At 42.8% G+C, this 23988-nt stretch overlaps 1 protein-coding gene and 1 long non-coding RNA gene across 2 annotated transcripts in view; both read right to left on the reverse strand.

The window, feature by feature from the left end:
• Window positions 1–23988, reverse strand: part of CCDC3 (coiled-coil domain containing 3) — a 104330-nt gene that overhangs the window by 54796 nt on the left and 25546 nt on the right. The gene's annotated exons all lie outside the window — the stretch shown is intronic.
• Window positions 3049–10895, reverse strand: LOC145721644 (uncharacterized). The gene is made up of 3 exons (XR_014145470.1): window positions 9535–10895; window positions 8585–8658; window positions 3049–5832 (listed from the first exon to the last, which is right to left on the reverse strand). It is a non-coding gene; the product is annotated as an uncharacterized LOC145721644 (long non-coding RNA).

Raw genomic sequence — 23988 nt, forward strand, 5'->3', positions numbered from 1 at the left:
ATAAAATAAAGCAGCCATGTGAGGAGGCAAATTCTAGAGCTGCAACATTGCTCCACGACGGGACAACCTTAAGGGCCAAGCCAGAGCTGCAGAGGACAACCTAAGCATCTAATGACCCTAAATACCAATCCTGGACCCATGTTGCCTGGGGCTTCTTGTTATAGAAGACTGATAAATACCCTACCTGTTTAAACTGCTGTGGGTACAGTCTTGAAGTCAAATACATCCTGATTCAATCCATTCAGTAAAAAGCTACCCAGAGGACATGACAGAAAGACAATAGTGCCTGAAGAGTAGTACTGAGACTCAATTATAGGTGACACTCAATCCAAAACTTGAGCAGGTAAAAGAAATATATTGGCTAATATAAATGCCAAGTCCAGGTCTCGCTTTATGTTCTGGCAGAGCTAGACTCAAATGCTGATGATGCCTTCAGAAGCCCCCTCTTCTCTGCTCTGCTTCCCCCAGCATCAACCTCACCTTTAGTAGGTCCATCCCATATTGAGATGAAGATGACCACCAGCAGCATCAGGGGTACATTCCTCCCACCCCACAACCCCAGTGGGAACGGAGAGCCTCTGTCCCTGTAGTTCCAGCAAATCTCATTGGCATGGCTTAGGTTTCTGCCCATGGCCAGGGACTATGGATTCTAAATGGCCAGACCTAGATCGGAGAGGTTATCAACCCAATGGGAAAGGACAACCAAGGAAAGTCAGGTGCCATTACCCAAAACAAGGCAGGCAGAAGCAGCAGCTGTCCACAAATAGTATATGAAGAATTCAATCTTCGATTCAAACTTCGATTCTAGACTACTACAACTGCCCTAATTTATCATCAACTAGAGCAGGCCACCCCTCCCATTGCGTCCATCCTCATTATTTTATAAGCTACGAAGAATAGGACTATGCTTTATTATTCCTCAGCAAATACTAATTACCCAAGTGTTCTACATATACCAGGGTGAGGGTGAGCCAAGGATTAAGCCCATGGAAAATCATCTTTATGGACACAGTATCTCCTTCACTCAAACAACAGAATGTCGGAGCTGAAAGACACCTCAAAAAGCATCTAATGCAAACCCCTTGGTTTACAATAAACAAACAAATATACAAACACCAGAGCCCCAGAGAAGGTAAGTGCTGTGGCCTGAATCTCAAGGCTGGTCAGGGCAAAAGCCAGGGATGGGGCCTCTTCCAGCCCAATGCTTACCACTCTGTCACATGGCACCCAGAACACATACATGTGAGACTCCAGGAAAACTAGAATTTCCTTTGCTTTCTTAAAAGTTTTCTCAGTATAACGGTACTGTCCTTGGGGGGAAAAGCAATAAAAAGAACAGACGTAAGACTTTTGAGTAACTGTTGTGTTTTTATCCTTTAGATCTACAGACCTTTGGCATTGTTGTATGGTTTCTTCCTGTTTCCATTGTGTTTGGGAAGATGTGGGGAGAAAAGCCAGAATGGAGGAAGGCTGGGCAAGATAGATCACGGGGAGCCAAACCACACGTCTGAGTCCTGGTGCCTCAGAGCATGGAAATTCCCCATCCCTTGGTTCAAGGCTTATCTGTTTATTGACTCAGGGAAGGCAGCTGCCAGGCACGGGAGATTTATACTAGGTCATTCCAACCCTGACCTATGTGGAACAAATGGAAGCCCACAACACTCAATGTGTGTCCAGTACTTTTGTACAAGGCTCAAGAGCTTTCCCGCCACAATGACAAGCTATACAGAATCGAAATAGAAGGTGGGGCAAGGGAACCCAGCAGCGGGGGGGGGGGGGGGCAAAATATGTGGGAAATGGCTAGGAAGCCCCACAAGGGGTCAAGGTTGCACAACCCTGCCCTAGAGTCAAGGGTTTGGAAAAGTCAACACTGATCCCAAGTAACTCTGTTGCCCAAATTCTAAATGCCGTATCACAAGCTGGGGATTTCTGCCCTGACCTGCAGAATGAGTCCTACTGACCAAACCAAGCAGGATAGTAAATGGAAAAGCATTCTATAGGATAAAAAGTGTTCTGCACAAATACAAGGGCGTTTTTGCTAACAATTAGACTTTCTTACCCTTTACAATTTGGGTTGGTATTCTTAGAATATAGTATCTCAGTGGGAGAAAAGTAGATAGGAGGGGGAACAGAAGTGCATAACAGCAGGGGAGGAGCCTAGAAATACATCATCCACTTAGCAAGATGGATATTCTTTGAGGTGTTGGCAGAGAGCACCACCATCAGGAAATAGCTCTATGTCGTGCTGTGAATGAGCATAGCTTTAGAATCCCACAGACCCAAGCCCCAGGCAAGATTCTGCCCTCACTAGCTCAGTGGCTTCAGCAAGTGGCTTAACCCTACCATGCCTCTGTTTATACATCTACAACATGAGGGTAATAACAGTATACACATCACAGGGCTGTTGTGAAAACCTAGCATCACTAGAGCCCTATAAGTGACTGCTACCCACACAATGTCCTGTCCCAAGAACATGTCAGGAAAGAATAGAGCAGGTGGGTCAACTCGTTTCTTAAGACCAGTATTTCCTTTAAAGCCAAATAGCATGTAGAGAAAGGGGAAAAGCTTTAATCTGTCTTAAATTATCCTAGCTACAGTCTATGTAGCAAAACTATTAATAGAAAAGGTCACTATGAGCCTTTGCAAAGATGTTGGCATATATAATTTCAGGTGTTTTTCCTGTGGCTTCTTCCTAAAGACTCTGGGACCACGGCATACATGTATCCTACTCTCCAACCATGTTTGCTCTTAAGCCTACAACAACTTAGTACAGCTGGTGAAGTCCATTAGCTTGATTTCCAAAGGAGGGCTTTGCATTAGGAAGTTAATGGATTTTACGCTCATAGAACAGTAGACGCACAGAGGCGCCTGAGTGGCTCAGTTGGTTAAGCATCTGCCTTCAGCTCAGGTCATGATCCTGGAATCCCAGAATCGAGCCCCACATCTGTCTCCCTGCTCAGCAGGGAGCCTGCTTCTCCCTCTCCCTCTGCCACTCCCCCTGCTTATACTCTTTCTCAAACAAATAAAACCTTTAAAAAAAAAAAAAAAAAGAACAGTAGACGCACAAATGCTCTCCCACCCCCAAGTACTCAGCTGAAATCAGTATAGTTCCCATTTCAGCCCTCTCCTGGTGATCCAGGTTTGCTCTAACTACCCGCTTCCAAAGCTTCCAAATAGCTAGCTGCAGTCTCAACTTCAAAGAGACTATTCCAGAAACACAGAGAAACATCCCTGATCCCTTTTTGAGGGGTCTAACTGGCAGGAAATGTAAGCCTCTGATAAAGGATGATTATTTGGACTTGTAGATGTTAAGTGCCAAACCAGATAGACTGGCAAACATCAGATTTCCTGCAGTTGATTATAAATAATGGGGCATTACTTTCTGACAAGATTCAAAGTAAAATTTGATAAAAGCCCAAAAAGCATGAAAACAGAAACTGAGGTTTTCACACCAGAGTAAGAGCTCCAAAATTTCTCCCTGCCTTCTTTGGCTTCCCTGAAGTAGAAGGATTTGATATGACACGTTCTACTGTCAGGTGGACCCCTTTCCTTTAAAGTCATTTGCTTTGCATTTAAGAAAAACACAACAGTCAGAAAACACCCAAAATCTCTCCAAGGCTGTGAGAATAAAACTCAATGCGTTAGTGTGAAATGGGCTTTTACATTTAGAACTGCTGCTTCCTGTCTTCTAAAGAAATGAAGAGTAGTTTTACAGTTGTCACCTGTCACATTTAAAATGCCATATGAAGTAGCCAGGACAAAAACCTAAGTCCCAAATGGCATCAAATACCAGCAGATACAACAGGGACCCTAAGGCACACAGCGTGAAAATGAACTCTAAAATTCAGGATACAGAGGCGACTTCTCAAGTAATGTATCAAACGTGGACCAGAAAGATTATTTTTAGTTATAGCTAAAAAGCTTCAAGAGCCAATTTTTTTCTTTTCCTTTTTCTTGGCTAAGACAGCTATAGTTTTTACATGGTTTCTTACAAGTGAATGTATGTACATCTCATAAAAAGATATTTAAATTTACATACGTAGACACACAACACACAATTTTCTACCTCCATTCTCCCCCCACCCCCCATGAAAAGCAATAAAGTCTAAAGTTTTTATTTGGTTAAGAAACCTCTGGCTGTTTTAAAAGACTTCTGCTGTTAAATACCACTTTCAACCAATGAAAGAAAATAGCTGTGGGAAAGAGACTGGTGGGGCTGGAACTCATTAACACTTTGGGCAATAGCATTTTTCCTTTATTTAGAAGGCTGTACTAGCTCCTCCCAATGGAAAGAGGATGACCAAATATGGGCCAACTGCTTACTTGGTCTCCTCTTTGCCTCCAAGTATCAACTAAATTTCCTCCCTTGTTTACCTTTAACATCTGCCTCTTTTATCTCCAATAAAACACCACCACTCATAATGCTATTTTTATTGGTGAGGCACTCAGTTATCCAACACATAAATTCATTACAATAAACACACACATATAAAGCACTTCCCATGTCCCAAGCAGTGTTTGAAGAGTTTTGTATGTGTTCACCAATAAGCCATATGTTATGCTACATATTCTTCAAAACAATCCTCTGAGTTTATTATATTGGTTGGCTCAATCCTTTTCCCCATCCTAATTAACCCTAATGTTGTTACAGTTCCACCCTTTTTCTCATGGCCATTACTTCTGGAGGGGCTGTCCCAGGAGGTGGGTCTTCATTGTTCTAAGCTAATTAAGGAGACCCCCACTAGGTATAGGTATGTGACACACTTCTGGCCAATGACACAAGAGAAAGCCTGCTGCTTGTGGGGAAGGGGGACTGTTTGTGAGAATACTTTTTGTTTTAATAAAAGCCACACAGAATGAGAGAAGGTCTCCCTCTTTTGGATCCTGTTGAATACGGAGTTGATGCTTGGAACTGCTGCAGCCTTTTTGCAATGATGAGGGAAGCTAATCTGAGGACAAAGGCACAAGAGACAGAATACCAAGCCAAGAGAGTCACCCGGAGGGGGGGTACCCAGAGCCCTGATTATACTGTGTCTGGAGCTGCCATAGCTTTTGCTCTTGCCTCATGTGGTAATACATTTCCCCATTGTTTCCACATTAGTTGATTTCTCTTTTACATGCAGCCAAAGGCATCTTTAATGACACAGTTAACTCTATAGATGAAGAAAGAAAAACTAAGAGGGTGAGTGACTTACCGAAAATTACACTGCTAGTAAGTGTGCTGAGAACACATGGGCTTTCAGGACTAAAGTGTGTATATAAAATTATTCTAAAGGGTGATAAGAGAAGGACTCTCAAATCCCAACATTTTACAAATTGTATGTATGCATGTATGCATAATTTCACAATCACACACACATACACGCTGATCGTGAAATTATGGTTAGCAAGTTCATCACCTAGGGCTCAATATATATTTGATCCCTGCTTCTAAAGATTGTTAGATTTTGATTGTGTGTGTGTGTGTGTTTGGAGGAGAGAGAGAGAAAGAAAATAGATATAAGTCACTAAAGGTCTCATAAGGCACATGGAAAGACAAATATATTGTCATTTGTTATTAAACTAATGCTTTTGACTCTAACAGTTCATCTTAACAAGTGATTAGCCATGATAGGCAAAGTATATACACAGGCAGTAATCTTCTGTTAATTATTAATGCTTCTTTTCTCCCGCAATCATGAGTCATTAACTTCTGGGTGCTCATCTTTAAAGAAAAGACTTCATTACTATATACTAACTAGAAAATAACATGTAGAAAAAGGAGGTCTGACTCAAGTGGGCAGCAAATGGGATGCAGAATACCATTCACTTTGGATCATCAATCACTGAGTTCTAGGAAAATGAATAAAGAGTTCATTTTAGCTACTATATATCATTAAGTCTCCAGCATATAAAGTGCATCTCCCACCCAGGCATTTTACTTATATATCCTCTTTGCAAGCCTTTTCCCAGATGTTCCTAAAGTCATGTCTCAATATACCTGTCATGGTCTATAGACAAGAAGCATCTGGAAGTGATTTAAATAGGCTGCACTGAATTCAGAGCCCACAGCATCCATTCTTGAGCAATGAATTACTTCTAAATGGTACTATATATGGGAGGAATCACCTCTCTTCTGATGTCTAGTTTCTCTGTAGAGGATCTTTCGTTAAACATAGTTCCTGGTCTCCATTGGGACCCTCACTCACACTGCCCTAGGTACAGGGAGTGAATTCTCACTGGTATGTTCTGGAACAGGAAATGAGCATGCACCACTCCCTCCTACCCTCACCCCTTATCCTCTTGAGAGCTGTTTGACTGCAGGGAGCTGCCAGTCCAGTCTTCTCATCAAAGCTGAAACTGTTAAGAGTATCAGGGCCCACAGCATGGGCTGCTTGTGCCCACCTAGGTGGGCCAGTCCATAGAATCCTGAGTTTGAAAATCAACCCACTCACCTACAGAGAGGAAACCACATTTCCTAATAGCATCTTGATCATTTTAAAAAAAAATTTTTTTTAAACCAATCTTCCACACATTTAAATCAGAACATGGGCGAGGAAGCCAAGGATGAATTATTGAGCTCATTCAAACCCCAACATTTTCCAAAAATGGAGAGGCTTCACCACACCATGTTTTGTATAGTGCTTGATGGCAGTCAAAGCAATCTCCAGTATTTTATCTCTTTGGACCATCTCAACAAACCTGGGAGGAAGGCAGGTTTTATTATCCCAACTGGACACCAGTGCAGAAACAGAGACCCAGAAATTTTAAGTGATCTATCCAGGGTACACAGTTCCACACAATGTTCCAGATCTCAACCTCCTGCGCTTCTGTTTTTTCTGGAATACCTTTCCCTCCCAGCTCCCTCTTGCACCACAAGAGTCTAATGAGCTGAGTGACTTACCCAAGATGGGGCAGGATGTGGACACAGGCTCTTTTCACCTCCCCCTCAAAACAGCAGTTCTGCTTTTTAAAGGCTACTTCAATACATAACACAATGCATGGACTTTGGTGCCATTTCATAAATAGCCTAATTTACCAGAAGCCCGCCCCAACTTTAAGTTTTACAAGCTTCAGGGCTTCTACCAGGCAAAGAAGATAGTTAAATTAATTCTTTTGTCATTTTAAGTGACCTATTTTTCATTCGGAATCAGTATGTCTCTACACAAATTAGAGACTCTTACAAAGTTCTTTAAAAGTCACTCTATAAATTGACTAATAAACTAAGCAATTATAAAGCACTTTGCAAAGCCAGGCACATCATTAAATCCTGACTTCTCAGTGCCATAATTTAAATTGGGAATCTATCTACTTACAGGTGTAGTGTCAAGGCTAATCTCTCTAATATGGAAATAGACCAAGTTAGCATATTTTGAAGGGAAGTCCTTGACTGCCATTACATGGCATCAGACCCTAAGTTATCTACTGCCTCCCCGCCATCCCTGGGTGAGGCCTTGTAGACTCTATTTACACCATGGAGTAAAACTACCTTGCTAAATAAATAGGAAAGGGGCCATTGTGATCAGCTGCACCAATGCTGGGACAGAAAAAACAAGTGGTTGGTATTCTTTCTAAAATGAACTAGGATATTTTCTTGTCTTAACAGGTCCTGCACAGTGAACAGAACTCACTCTTTGAGGACCTCAGACCCCTCTCTCAGAGCACAACTTCTCATTGTAGACCACTGTAGGCAAAGCTTTGGAAAAGTGGGAAATTGCTCCCTGGGGTCCTACATGACTTCCTTCTTGCCAAATCCAATGTCCTTTCCGTGCCTTGAATTTCAGCTTTTGGCACTACTGCCCTCTTTCTCCTGATTGTCTCCATGTGTGCATCCCGCCACACTGTGGTCTTCTGCTCTTCCACCCATGGCTCTCATGGGTCGCCATCTGTCTGCCGAGTCTTATCCCTGTTTCCAGCCCCAATTGCAGCCAAACCCCAAGGCTGGACTCTCAAACTCGGTTCTCCCCTGTCTCCTCCGAGATGGACTCTCTCTTCCTCATGGCTCCAACCAGCTCCCTCCCAGGCTGGGAATGTATCTTCTCCTCACCTCTCATCCCCACTGCCTATAGGACAGCAACCCTCAATATCAAACCATTACCTCAAATCATCCACAACCTGGACCAAGCTCACTATTTCCACCCCAAGCCTTCCAAGGCAGCCCCTCTCCCCAACTTGACTTGTGGTATTTTTTGTCATTATACTCATAGCCACGCAGGCTTACAGTCCAAGAAAGCACAGTGTATTCAGGATTCATTCACACCTTGCCCCCCAGTTTCCAAACCTGAAACTTCAAATGCCCTCCAGTTTCTGCCATAGGTCCAGGCCATTTATTTGAGCTTCTCCCTTATTCTCCAGCCTGGCATTCTAGATGCCCTGCTGGACCTCACTCCCTACCCTGAGCCACATCCCATTCTTTGCCAGAGCCCTGTCTTGGTTCTTGCCAATTCCCCACCCAGCAGGGTGAGAAACCTGTCCCATAGCCACTTAGAAACCCCAGGTTCCTTTAAAATGAGGAACCCCAGAAATCAGCCTAGTCTGGGGTGAACAGCACCACAGAGGGAAATAGGGTGGTACAGAAGAACCCCAACTTCGGATCTGGACTGACCTGGGTTTGAATCCCACTGCTACAACTCACTTACAAATGTGATTGGGCAGACTTCTCCAAGCCTGGTTCTTCATCTGTGAAACGGGAACAAATTCAACCTTGATTTCAGAATTGTGAGGAGTAAAGGAAATCCTAAGAACAATGATAGCAACTACTATTTATGGAGCCCTTACTATGTGCTCAGCTAGGGACCCAGAGAAGACAAAGAAAGCAAAGCCTACAACTTGTTTTATTTCTTGAAGACCTGAGGTCTCTTGTGCTCATAAACAGTCTGCTGGATCACAATGGGGATAAGAGGTTAGCTGAGACTTGCCCTTAGGTGTGTAAGAAACAGAATACCATAGCAAAGCACAAACCCTTAACCCAGGATGGATCCTGGTACGGGGCCCACTGCAGCAGCCCAACCCACAAGGTGAGTTACAAGGCTGAAGAGAGGAGGCTCAACAAAGAGTCAAATCAAGGTGGGAGACCTAAGCAATGGAAAAGGGCAGGACAGCAAGCAACCCAGCTTGGCGTCATCCCTAAGTCCTGAAGGAGATCCTTTGGGGAAGGCCACTGGTACTTGCCTGTCTAGACTGGCACTGTTCAGGGAAGGTAGGGGGAGCCAAGCATAGTCTTCCAATATGGAAGTCTCCTCCAAAAGGTCAAAGGCAGTGATTATCTAGTGGGCTCACAGGGCCACCTGAAAGCTGTTGCTGTCTCCACATCAGTGAGGAGGCATCCTCTCACTCATGGCACATGTTTCCCAACTTGTACTGGACTTTGGACTTCCAGATTAACCTGACCCAGGTCTCATATGCCCAAGGCCTCTTGTAAATGACACCCTAGTTCTTCTCCAAGCAGCATGATGTAGAAAAAAGAGGGGGGTAAAGTGCCAAATAAAACATTAAAGAACCTGAATTTTTTTCCTACCTGTTACCAACCTCTACGACCTAGAGTAGGTCACTTACCTCAAGGTTCTCACCTATAAGATCATCTGTGGTTGTGAAGGTCCAAAGAGAAGTGAAAACACCCAAAAACTAGGCAGACATCCAGAAAGGTCCAAGATGGTCAAAGGACACAGCCAGTAGCCCTTCTAATGGTAGGGGAGAATGAATGATGGCCAGAGCAACCCAAATCTGAAATAACCTCAGCCACTACAATGAAATTTTTTGGACAGGAAAGGCCTTTTGGGTACAGTGAAAAAAGTAATAATCATATCTGTGCAGAAATCAGGGCCAGGTTCTCAAACTTCCTGTCTGGAGTTTCCATTTATTAGATGGGCTGCTTTCTGAACCTGGCCAAGCCAGTCGGCATGTTCCATGAAAATCGTCATCAACAGAACACAAGAACAGGACAGTTCAGGGCAGGACGCAGGTTTCTACTACCACCAAAGTAACTATCCTGCTGGCAGGGACTGGCCACATTCCTCTCCTCCTGTTTTTCTGTGAAATTGTTTTTACAGTTGTTATTTCTACCAGCAGAGGGGATGGAGCTGATTGATAGTAGATTGATATATTTAAGTGATAGCAATCATGAAATATGGAAAACATACATGTGACCATTGTATCCACTGAAACTTGGCCTCATAATATCCTTAAAAAGGCAGAGGGGTGTGGAGGGCAGGGAAGGAGGAGAGGAATGGTGACCCAACCAGAACAGGAGGTAATGGCAAGTAGAAGGCATGGGGCAAAGACTGAGTGAACTCTGGCTGTGAGTCAACAAATGGGACTGAGACCTGAGCTCTTAGTTAGGGAGCCCCAAACTGAGCTGCACCCCCAAGCCAACAGGATATCCCCAGCTTTCGAGAAGAAAGGAAGGTAGACCAGAGGGTCAACAAGAGGACTAGTTTTTGATAGTAATAGGATCTCCCCCCGAATCCCACCCCCCAAAAAAATTGACGTATTGTTTTAGGAGAGTTCTTCCCACAGCCCAGAGAAGCCCTATGTGTACCCAAGCCAATGGTCTGCTTGTTTCCTTCTTGCCCTAGAAGCCCATCCCTCAAGGTCTCATAAGGACATACTCTTGCCAGCTCGTGCAATGGTAGCAACCAACCTCATGGATAGCAAGATCTGATTTCTTCCAGGCACACGGGAAGAAAACTGGGCTAACTCAATGCAACAGAGATGGATGGGTGGAGATGGGGGGCAGGATAAATACAGCTTCCACAAGACAGCTGGTCCCAACATTCCACACCCCTTCCTGGAAACTTCTCGAAACCCAAACTGAAAGTAGAGTATGGAAGAAGAAGATGGAGGTATGGGGGAGAAGACAGAAGATAATCACAGTAATAAAAACAGAGCCATTATTCACTGAGTCCTTACTGTAAGTGCATTAAGAATATAAGCAGGAGGGGCGCCTGGGTGGCTCAGTGGGTTGAGTGGCTGCCTTCGGCTCGGGTCGTGATCCCAGGGTCCTGGGATCGAGCCCCGCATCAGGCTCCCTGCTCGGCGGAGAGCCTGCTTCTCCCTTCCCCTCTGCCTGCCACTCTACCTACTTGTGCTTTCTCTGTCAAATAAATAAATTTAAAAAAAAAAAAGAATATAAGCAGGAGTTAATACCAAGTAGGTTGTATTATCCCATCTTTTGACATGAGTAGACTGATCTCAGAGCTCGTACTGACATTCACATTCATGGTTCACATTCACAGGACTTTAAAAAAAAAAAAAATACCCCTGAGACTTCCAAGGCATGATTTAACTGTCACTTTGAGTAACCAAATAGAAAAGGGCAGCATGTCTGGGAAATGTCTTTCTGTGTGGCAAAATGGGAGCATGGCATGCTGTTGTTGAAAGCTTCTGTAAGACTGTAGGAGAGAGAAGTAGATGCAGCCCTGAACAGCCCTGGGGCACCCTCTGGTACTGACCCACCAGCAGAGGCATGTACACTTCTAAACACCTGGGTCATTGCTGCCCACTACATGGGTGAGTTCCCATCATCTTCAATCACTGCCCAACTGAGGGGCTTTCTGTGGGCTTTTGGTGTCTTGATATCTTGGAGTCCTCAATGAGTCTTAGTAGAGCACAAAGCACAGCCAAATTCTTGAATCCTATCCAGGGACAATGATTGATGACCAGATTTGGATCTTCTTGGGATTTCATTAGAGCTACAGCATAGTCTCCTCAGTAACAGGTCTGCTAACAGTCCTCCCCCAGTTTAATAGTTGATAGTAGGTGTTTGAAAAATGGTAATTGTATCAGAGACTTGTGGTACCTAGTGTTTTATATACACTGGCTCATGAAATCACAACCCATCAAGGTAGGTATTGTTATACCTACCTTGTAGGTCTCCTGACAAATGAAAAATCTGAGGCTCTCATGGTTAAGAGATTCTCAAAGTTCAAAAAGCTAGCAAGGCCAGGAGTTAAGTCCGCGCTAAATGATTATCATTATGTGGGCTTCTCTGGTCAGTCCCTCCCATAGGTTTAAATTGTTTAGTGCTGGGCACCTGGGTTGCGCAGTTAAGTATCCGACTCCTGGTTTCAGCTCAGGTCATGATCTCAGGGTCATGAGATTGAACCCCACTTTGGGCTTCACCCTCAGCAGGAAGTCTGCTTGAGATTCTCTCCCTCTCCTCCTGCTCACAGGCTCTCTCTCTCTAAAATAAATTAAAAGCTTTTAATTGTCTAGTGCTGTGGGTTTCAACACCCTGTCCACATCTTCTTCCCAAGCCCCTGACTCAGCAGACAGCAGGGACCAAGCCCCTGCCCCACATAAATGTCCTCTACCCTGGGTCTTTTTGTCCTTGGCCGATCTCAGAGGGCTTAGTGAAGAAGGTCCTCACATGTCTTCCCACCGACCCCTTACACACACATGCACATCCCAGGCCTCTGCAAGCCCTCCAAAAGAAACAAACCAAGGTTGTTTTGGGCCTAGCCACCAGCCCAAGTTCTAAACAGACAAGAACCTTCCCATGTTCTGCTCAGCTCCCACTCTCCCTGCTGGGTGGGTATTAGTTCAACCTTATAAAGGAACAGGAACACAATGGGTTTCAGGAGTCTTTGAAGAAAAAGGCTTAAAGAGAAAGCAAATCCACCAAACCAATCTGCCCCTGGTTGCTTTTCAATTAGAGGAAGGATGGGCATATCAATACTGAACCACCCCTCCCCTGGTCTTGAGACTCAAAAGTCTTCCTTTGTGTAAATGGCCAAACCAGCAGCAGGAGGCTCTGAAGGCAGGTGACCACTGCCAGGCCTCAGGTGGGCAAGTCCCGCTAACAGTAGTTCTTCTGTTGCCAGCACCCTCTGCCATTCAAAGGGGTGCCCCTAGCAGTTGACAGAAAAAAAAATGGACACAGGTACATTCAACCTGCAACTTTCACAGAACTACCTCAAGGCATTTCACTCGTGACATCCTTTAACCATGTCACTGAGGGTGATAGAGTTAACCCAGTCCCAGTTTGCATACACAAAATTTAATTTCCCCAGGTTTCAATGAGATAGGCTAGAAATTCAGGACATGGTGTAGTCATGGGATCTTGATCCCTAAGACATACCCTTCCACACTGCTTCTACTGCCTTAAAGACAAACGAGAATTCCCTAGGGCTAAGATTGCTATTATTTGCACCTAAGCCCCCATATCTCCCCAGATGGGGTCCAGACAGTGGAGCAATGCCATCCCAACCAACTCACACCCTTGCTCTCTCTGCTTAAAGCCATGTGCCTTGGCTTGGTGCGAAGAAACCCCTAGATGGAATAACAGAAAAATGAGCAAGGGCAGCAGCGTAAATGAGGGAAGGGCAGCCTGTGGTCAGCAGAAGATTATGGAAAAGCTTGAATGAAAGCAAGTGACAATTTAGGAGCTGGTAGGTGAGCATTCACTCACTCACTCACCGAGCATTTGCTGACCAATTGCTGTGTGTTAAGCTCCAGGAGACAAAGATGAGGAAGACATGGTCCCTACCCCTCGACTATCTATTATAATGGAGAAGTGAAAGATAAGGAGTGGCAGGGATGGGGAGCAGGAGTGACTATGAATTCTAAGACAGAATTCTACCACATGAAGTTGAATTATAAAGGCAAGAATCCACAGCCGCAAAGAAACAGGTTATAGAATTTTCTTCATCTGATCCATGAACCTATTTTTATTATCTCATGATGCAAATAGATAAAGATACATAGATCTCTAAATATGTCCTGTCCAATATGCAAAATCATTTAATTCTTGCTAAAAATCCAGTAAGACTAAGAGGGAGAGAGGAATGAATTGATAGAGCATAGGAGAATCTTAGGACAGTGAAACTACTCAGTTTGCTACTATAATGGTAGATACATGTCATTATATATTTGTCCAGACCCATGGAATGTACAACACCAAAACTGAACCCTAATGTAAACTATGGACTTCAGGTGATGATGATGAGTCAATGTAGGTTCATCAACTGCAACGTATATACAACTCTGATAGGGATGTTGATAATGGAGGAGGCTATGCTTATTTGGGGGCAGAAGTTATATGGGAGATATCTGTCCCTTCTATTTGATTTTGCAGTGAATCTAAAACTTCTCTAAAAAAATGAAGCCTTTAAAAAAAAAATCCAGTAAGACCACTGGATCATAATATTGACAGGTAGCTTAGTCTATTCACCCTACTTTAAAAATTACAAGACAGGGTAGATCTAATAATTACTTTGAATGTAAATGGACCAAACACTCCAATAGAAAGACATAGGATGACAGAATGGATAAAAAAATACAAGACCTATCCACAAGCTGCCTACAGGAGATTCATTTTAGACCTAAAGACACCCGCAGATTTAAAATGAAGGGATGGAGAAACATCTATCATGCAAATGGGTGTCTGAAGAAAGCTAGAGTAGCAATACTTATATCAGACAAAATAGACATTAAAACAAAGACTGTAACAAGAGACAGAGAAGGACACTATATAATAATAAAGGGGACAATCCAACAAGAAGATGTAACAATTGTAAATATTTATGCACCCAACATAAGAGCACCCAAATACATAAAATCTAACATAAAAGAACTAATCAGGGGCGCCTGGGTGGCTCAGCTGGTTAAGCGACAGCCTTCGGCTCAGGTCATGATCCTGGAGTCCCTGGATCGAGTCCCGCATCGGGCTCCCTGCTCAGCAGGGAGTCTGCTTCTCCCTCTGACCCTCCCCCCTCTCATGTGCTTGCTCTCTCTCATTCTCTCTCTCTCTCTCAAATAAATAAATAAAATCTTAAAAAAAAAAAAAAAAAGAACTAATCAGTAACAATACAATAAGAATAGGGGCCTTTAACACCCCACTTACATCAGTGGGCAGATCAGAAAATCAGCAAGGCAACAATGGCTTTGAATGACACACTGGAACAGATGGATTTAACAGATATATGCAGAACACTCCTTTCTGAAACAGAATACACATTCCTTTCAAGTGCACAGAATATTCTCCAGACTAGATCACATATTAGCCCACAAAACCAGCCTGAACAAATTCAAGAAGATAGAAGTCATACCAAGCATCTTTTCCGACCACAACGTTATGAAACTACAAGCCAACCACAAGAAACCATCAGGAAAAACCACAAATAACATGAAGGTTGAATAACATGCTACTAAACAATGAATGGGCCAATCAGGAAATGAAAGGAAGAAATAAAAAATACATGGAAACAAATGCAAAGGAAAACACAACAGTCCAAAACCTTTGGGATGCAGCAAAAGCGGTGCTAAGAGGAAAGTTTATAGCAATACAGCCTACCTCAAGAAGAGCAATCACAAATAAACAATCTAACCTTACACCCAAAGGATCTAGAAAAAGAACAAACAAAACCTAAACCAGCAAAGGAAGAAAATAGGATTAGAGCAGAAACAAATGATATAGAAACTTAAACAAGAGAAAAGATTAATGAAAACCAGAGCTAATTCTTTGAAAAAAATTAATAAAATTGTTAAGACCTCTAGTCAGACTTATCAAGAAAAAAAAGATAAAGGACCCAAATAAATAAAATCACAAATCAGAGAAGAGAAATAACAACCAACACCACAGAAATACAAGCAGTCATAAGACAGTATTATGAAAAACCATATGCCAGCAAATTGGATGACCTAAAGGAAATGGGTAAATTCCTAGAAACATAAGCTACCAAAACTGAAAAAGGAATAGAAAATTTTAACAGATGGATAACCAGCAAAGAAATCAAATCAATACTAAAAAAAAATTCCAACAAACAAAAGTCCAGAACCACATGACTTCACAGGCAAACTCTAGAAAACACTTAAAGAAAAGTTAATACCTATTCTTCTCAAACTCTTCCAATAAATAAATAAATAAATAAATAAGGCAAACTTCCAGATTTCTTCTATGAGGCCAGTATCATCCTGATACCAAATCAACTAAAGACACCACCCAAAAAGAGAACTACAGGCCAATATCCTTGATGAACATAGATGCAAAAGTTCTCAACATAGTATCAACAAACTGAATTTAATAATATTTAAAAAAAAACATTCACCACAATCAAGTGGGATTTATTCCTCAGTTACAAGATTTGATATTCACAAATCAATCAATATGATACATCACAAAAAAGGATCAGAACCATATAATCATTTCAACAGATGCAGAAAAAGCACTTGACAAAGTACAACATACATTCATGATAAAAACCCGCAACAAAGTGGGTTTAGAGGGAACATACCTCAACATAATAAAGGCCATATGTGAAAAACCCACAGCTAACACCATCCGTAATGGGGGAAAACAGAGCTTTCCCCCTGAGGTCAGGAACAAGGCAGGGATGTCCACTCTCACCACTTTTATTCAACATAATTACTGGAAGTCCTAGCCACAGCCATCAGACAACAAAAAAGAAATCAAAGGCATCCAAATCAGTAAGGAAGAAGTAAAACTGTCACTATTTGCAGATGACATGATACTATATATAGAAAACCCAAAAGACTTCACTAAACTGCTAGAATGGATACACGAATTCAGTAAAGTCACAGGATACAAAATCAATATACATAAATCTGTTGCACTTTTATACACCAATAATGAAGCAGAAAATTAATAAAACAATCCCATTTACAAGAACAAATAGTCCAATTTAAAAATGGTCAGAAGACACGAATAGACATGAAAAGCTGTTCATCATCACTAATCATCAGGGAAATGCAAATCAAACTACAATTCGATATCACCTCACACCTGTCAGGATGGCTGAAATCAACACAAGAGCAAGTGTTGGTGAGGATGTGGCGAAAACAGAACCCTCTCACACTGTTGGTGGGAATACCAACTGGTGCTGCCACTCTGGCAAACAGTATGGAAGTTCCTCAAAAAGTTAAAAATAGAACTACCCTATGATCCAGCAATTGCCCTATTGGGTATTTACCCAAAGAATACAAGAACACTAATTCAAAGGAATACATGCATTCCTATGCTTACAGCAGCAGTATTTACAATAGCCAAGATAGGGAAATAACCCAAGTGTCCATCGATTGATGAATAGATAAAGAAGATGTGGTATATATATACAATGGAATATTATTCAGCCATAAAAAAAATGAAATCTTGCCATTTACAACATGGATGAAGCTAAAGTATAATGCTAAGCAAATTAGCCAAAGACAAATACATGATTTCACTCATACGTGGAATTTAAGAAACAAAATGAGTGAGCAAATTTAAAAAAAGAGAGATAAATCAAGAAACAGATTCTTAATTATAGAGAACTGATGGTTACCAGAGGGAAGGGGGTGGGGGATGGGTTCAATGATGGAGATTAAGGAGTGCACTTGCAATGAGCTCCGGGGGATGTATGGACTTGTTCAATCACTATATTGTACGCCTGAAACCAATATAACCCTATGTTCACTAACTGGAATTAAAATAAAAACTTCAAAAAAATGACTAAACAGGTGGCTTATAAACAATAAAAATTTACTTCTCACAGTTGTGGAGGCTAAGAATTCCACGTTAAATGTGCCAGCAGAATTGTTGTCTGCATAGGACCGTTTACTGGTTCATTGACAGCCCTCTTCTGAGGTCAGAAGGGACAAGGGAGATTGTTGAGGTCGCTCTTAAAAGGGCACTAATCCCATCACGTAGGTTCCACCACTGCAATTAAATCACCTCCCAACCATCACATTGGGGAAGAGGATTTTTCCACATGAATTTGGGGAGACGCATGCCGTCTATGATGATAGGAGTCCTGGGCATCCAGCCAGGCTACTTGCCTCAAGGACTCTCTTTGCCCAGAACCAACCCCCCCACCCTGCCACCCCACCCCACATGGCAGGCATCAAACACACGCTGTCCCCAGAGAGAGAATCCCACATGCCAAAACAGGAGACATTTCACAGCATGCCAGCCTTTTGGGTCTCCTTGCCTACCCTCTGGGGTCTAAGATTTAAAGAGAAGAGATGTCCCCTTGGAAGTCCAAAGTTTCTTGATCTGCAAGCTCTACATGCACACACGCATCACATGCTAAGATGGCAATTAAATGGGCCAAAATGCATGCCACCTGGGGATTTACCGAATTACAGATCTCCCATTCACCAGCTAGACACTTCTTACTCTGTGCCAAGTGTGCTGCATAAGTATTTCATTTAAATCTCAAAATAATCCTGTGAAAAGAGATCATGATCCCAGTTTTGCGGATAAAGCAGCTGAGGTTCAGAGAAGCTGAATGACCTGCCTACAGTCACAGAAATTAGTTTGGAGCAGCACTAAGATTCAACCACTGGGTCTGCCCTAGTCCATCACTCAAGATAGTATCCATCACTTGTGGTGTGCACCAAAAAAAGCCTAAGCAGCATGTTCTGTATTGTTCCTTGGCATCCCTACATGCCTGGTGAGATCAGTACTGTTGAGGAGAGCAAACCCACTGCCCCACATAGCAGCCGATCAAAATGCTGACAAAAGCATCTAAAACTAATTTCCTCAAGTCTCCAGAAAGCAGAAAATTCTAGCCGTGAAAGAAACCTATTTGCAACATGAATTGGCTAGAAGGAAAAGAAATGACCTTCACTAGAAGATTTCAATTAGTGTTTCCTTTAACGCAAAATCCAAGCCTTCGCGGGGCCTTTCCAATAAGGCTTTATAAGCAGTTTGCAAACACTAGGAAAGACTCCTAGTGACTCCTTCAATCATATTACTATTTCATCATTAGTAGATACATATTAAGTTCCTACTGCCCAGAAGAAGAATCAGATTTAAAAGATAGGATTCCTGTTCATTAGTAGCTTATAACCTAATTATACACAGATACGTATAAAAGACACACCTAGCATAAATGTGGCTTAATCTTCCTTAGGAACAACCAGAGAGAAGAAAACACTCAGGCCTGGGCTGTGTGTCATTGGATCAGCCACGTGGCTTGAGTGACCCACTGTAGCATCAAGAAAAGCTATTTTCCCCCTCTTGCTTGAAAGGCATGTTCCACTTAAATTCTAAAAAAAAAAAAAAAAAGTATCAAAAGCTCTCGAATGTACAAGTTTACAGAAAGCAAATAATGTCATTCCTATTGCTTTTATCACTTTACCTTGACTTATTCTATGGGATCAGCTTCAACTGTCCAGCAAAGCCTTGGGGTTACACAACAGGGATCAGCCAAGTATCGGTGAGGCCTGGACAATGATACACTGAGACCAGGCAGGAAGCTGTGGGCATCCAGCAGGCAAGCCAACCTGGGTCTGCAGGGAGAACCCAGAGAGGAAAACCCAGAGAGACAGCACAGAGAGACCAGCCTTGTCTCCACGCACAACTACAACCATCGCCCAGAAAACAGAGACATCAACCCTTCGATCCAGCCAGGGAACAAGGAAGTGGAAAAGGACCCTCTCCTCTGAGGAAATAAACAGACATAACTCAGAAAGCACGTACAGGGTTACCATCTGATACTGTGCAAAAGTGTCCTTCCTTTTACTTTTTGTGTGCATGTGGGTGGCTGTGTGCACACGTGTGATTTCACGTGCGTGTGCAGTCGTTCACCTCCCGCTTTGCTATGACCATTTGGCTTTACCACAAAGCTGTGACAAAGGCTTGCACACTTTTAGAACCCTATGCTAGTTTCTAATTTGTTAATAGTTGTATCATTCAAATTATGATTATTGTATTTAAAGTCAACAGTCAACAAAACAAGGAGGCAACCCACAGAATGGGAGAAGATCTTTGCAAATGACACTACAGATAAAGGGCTGGTATCCAAGATCTATAAAGAACTTCTCAAACTCAACACCCAAAAAACAAATAAGCAAGTCAAAAAATGGGCAGAAGACATGAACAGACACTTCTCTGAAGAAGACATACAAATGGCTAACAGACACATGAAAAAATGTTCATCATCATTAGCCATCAGGGAAATTCAAATCAAAACCACATTGAGATACCACCTAACACCAGTTAGAATGGCAAAAATTGACAAGGCAAGAAACAACAAATGTTGGAGAGGTTGTGGAGAAAGGGGAACCCTCTTTCACTGTTGGTGGGAATGCAAGTTGGTACAGCCACTCTGGAAAACAGTGTGGAGGTGCCTCGAAAAATTAAAAATAGACAACCCTATGACCCAGCAATTGCACTCCTGGGTATTTACCCCAAAGACATAAATGTAGTGAAAAGAAGGGCCATATGCACCCCAACGTTCATAGCAGCAATGTCCGCGATAGCCAAACTGTGGAAAGAACTGAGATGCCCTTCAACAGATGAATGGATAAAGAAGATGTGGTCCATATATACACTGGAATATTACTCAGCCATCAGAAAGGGTGAATACCCAACTTTTACATCAACATGGATGGGACTGGAGGAGATTATGCTAAGTGAAATAAGTCAAGCAGAGAAAGTCAATTATCATATGGTTTCACTTATTTGTGGAACATAAGCAATAGCATGGAGGACATAAGGAGAAGGAAGGGAAAATGAAAGGGGGGAAATCAGAGGGAGAGATGAACCACGAGAGACTATGGACTCTGAGAAACAAACTGAGGGTTTTAGAGGGGAGGGGCATGGGGGGATGGGTTAGCCCGGTGATGGGTATTAAGGAGGGCACATACTGCATGAAGCACTGGGTGTTATATGAAAACAGTGAATCGTGGACCACTACGTCAAAAGCTAATGATGTACTGTAGGTAACATAACATAATAAAATTAAATTTTAAAAAAAAGAAATTCTTTGGTGATGTTGCATTAAGAGATTGGATTAGGTGGCTTCTCAGCTCCTTCTAGCCCCTGACATTTCTTCATTCTGTATCTACACAAAAAAAAAAAAAAAAAAAAAAGGACTGACCCTTAGTGCACTCCAGGGACAGTGACCCTTGGAACATGCTGGCAGCATCCGGGTCTGCCTAAGCCCTGGGCGGGGAAGAGTGGGGAAAGCATGGTTCTGCCAGGTGTCACAGCTGATTTAACTAAAAGAAGAGAACCAGCCAGGGGAACTGAAGCTTGACAATGTTCCTGAGGGTCTGTCCAGTGACAGCCAGAGCAGTATGAGGGAGACAGGGGAGACCTCCTACAGCCCAAGATTCACAAGCAGCGTTTGTTCTAACCACTGAGATCAACCCCGAGAATTGTCTCCTCCTGTCTGCAAAACCAGTGTGTGCTGAGAAAGGCGAGAGCTGAAGTTGCTGATGGGTTGCTGGGCAGGATAATGCAGAAGCAAAGGGCCTACGGGGGCGGGGGGGGGTGGGGCGTAGGGGGTGGGCAATAAGGCAAGTAGATTTTTCGCCTTTGCAAGAAAAGCTTGCATGAGCTAAGATGTCCACAGAGAGAGCTCAGATGGTGGAAGATTTTCCACTTCCAAGACAGAAGGGGAAAAATGATCACCATGTCTTATTGAAAATCACATCCCGATGGCTGGAGAGCTTAAAAAACTCTTGTTCCTCTCTGCAGAACCCCTGCACAGACAGTCAACACATTCAGCCTCCTTGTCCACATGGGGACAATGAAACATTAAGAAAGAATTTAATGAACAAAGGAACTGCAGGAGACTATGGGAACAGAAGTCAGAACTTCTATTTCCCAGCCCACAAGACTCTAGGAATGCTTTATTTCCTTCACTTCCTGTCCTGGAGCACATTTCCATAGTAACTCCCCAGGACTGAGGTGACTCCTGTGGCCAGGTGGAGGCTGGCTAGAGGATTCTCCTCCTAAAGGGCGCAGCAGACCCTGGATGAAGAACCAGACTCCCATAGGGTTCCCTCTCTTTCCATCTCAGTATACAGAGACGGAGGTACTCTGGAAAGGCTTTGGGATTGAAGTGTGAACTTCACTATGCAAGAAACTAAAAATTAAGCAAGAAATGAGGCCACTCAGTGAAGCTTCTTAACAAACCAGGATGAGCACTTCGTCCTGCTGACTTCTGGCTTTCTGGAATGGGTGCTAGAACTGATGGCATCTGTGAGGCCATCCATAGGACAAGGGTACTATTTACAAAGCTCTGAGTTTAATTACTCCTACGTTCCATGCCATAATGACCTACCGTGACCCATTCTGCTGATGGAGAAACAGAGTCACGTTGAGATCGTGTGTTTATCAGTGAGTTAAACATGAGAATTGACCTAGCATGGGTCAAAAGCCACAGCTAATAGTTACACGCTACAACATGGATCAAGCTTGAGGACATCGTGCTAAGTACAATAAGCCAATTACAGAAGGACAAATATGGAATGACTCCGCTTATAGGAGGTATCTAAAGTAGTCAAACTCCTAGAAGCTAAAAGGAGAATGGCGGTTGCCAAGGGCTGGGAGGGAGGGGAGCTGCTATTCAATGGGTCTAGAGTTCCAGTCATGCAAAAGGAAAAAGTTTCAGAGATCTGTTATAAGGCAATGTGCATATGGTTAACAAATTTAGGTGTACAGTACAGTCTTAACAGAGTAGATTTCATGATATATATCTTGTGCCACTATAAAAAAACCTATAGCTGTGACTGGCTTCGCAGTTGTGTCTCTGATCCACTTTAAGGGTTGCTTCAAGAAGTGTGAGGAAGTTTAATTTATAAAGGGAAACGTCTACAGCCATAGGTCCAGTAGGAAGAAAGGACAAACACAGACCAAAGACCTGAATAGACATTTCACCCAAGAGGTCATATGGATGATAAACATGCAGACGAAAAGATGTCCAACATCATTAGTCATTAGGGAAATACAAGTTAAGACCTCAGCGAAAAGACAGCCCACAGATTGAGAGAAAATGTTTGTAAATCGTAGGTCTGGTAAGGGTCTACACAGTGGAAACGCTTGACATTAAGTTTTTTATTATCATGTAAGTTTATGACATTTAACTTTTGATTGTCAAGGCATCCATTTCAATGACCTCCATCTCAAAAAAATACTCTGCCAGCTGGCTGACCCAGTGACTAGCTGAACTAGATAAGAAACCAGGCTGCCCACCCACCGTGAAGTTCCCCTTTTATAAAGCCCTAGATAACCTAGATAAACGGCCACATGAGTGACCCCACTTGCCCCTTCCTGTGCCCCAATTCCTGCTTTTATGTTTTCAATTGCCCAATGAAGAGTAAACCTTTAAAACCCTAGCCACTTTGCCCTTGGACCCTAATAAAGGTAGAGCCCCAGGCCCGTGCTCCCCTCTCTCTCCCTGTGACCTTGCTGTGTAGCCATCAGTGTGTTTGTGTCCACCAAAACCTGCAATAAATCCCGGGGCTCCCTCCTCCCCTGCAAAGTCGCCTGATGGTTGCTGCTGAGTTGCATCTTGCAATCATAATAGCAACATGGGCTCCAGCAGGTAACAGGTCTCTGGTGGCTTCAGCACAAGGAGTACAGGCCTGAGTGAGCACCTCAGACATTCCTAGCCAACAGCATTATTATCAATAGGCTGTGATTCGAGGCATCAGTCTAGTATATGGAACATATAAGGAACTATTACAACCCAATGATGAAAAGACAACCCAATTAAAAATGGGGCAAAATACTTGAATAGGCATTTCTCCAAAGCAGTTACCTACAAATGGCCAGTAAGCACATGAGAAGATGCTCAGCCTTAGTTATTAGGGAAATACAAATCAAACCCATAAGATACCACTTCACTCCCAGGATGGCTAGAATCAGTAAGAAATACTAACAAGTATTTGGTGAAGATGTGGGGAAACAATCCTTCATACACTGGTGTGGATGTAAAATGGTGTAGCTGCTTTGGGCAACAGTTTGGCGGTTCCTCCAAAGGCTAAGCATAGAGTTACCATATAACCCAGAAATTCCAGTCCTAGGTATAGACCCAAGAGAAATGAAAATGTACATCCACACAAAAAGTTATACATGAATGTTCACAGGAGCATTATTCCAAACAGGCAAAATTGGAAACGATTCAAATGTCCATCCACCGATGAATGAACAGAATGTGATCTAACCACACAGTGGAATATTATTCAGCCTTATAAAAGAATTAAGTAATGAGTCATATTACAACATGGATCTATGCTGAAAACATTATACTAAGTTAAAGTAACAAGACACAAAAG

Source organism: Leptonychotes weddellii, chromosome 5, assembly GCF_054177405.1.
Source record: "Leptonychotes weddellii isolate Sample4059 chromosome 5, ASM5417740v2, whole genome shotgun sequence".
In the NCBI taxonomy this organism is placed as follows: Eukaryota; Metazoa; Chordata; class Mammalia; order Carnivora; family Phocidae; genus Leptonychotes; species Leptonychotes weddellii.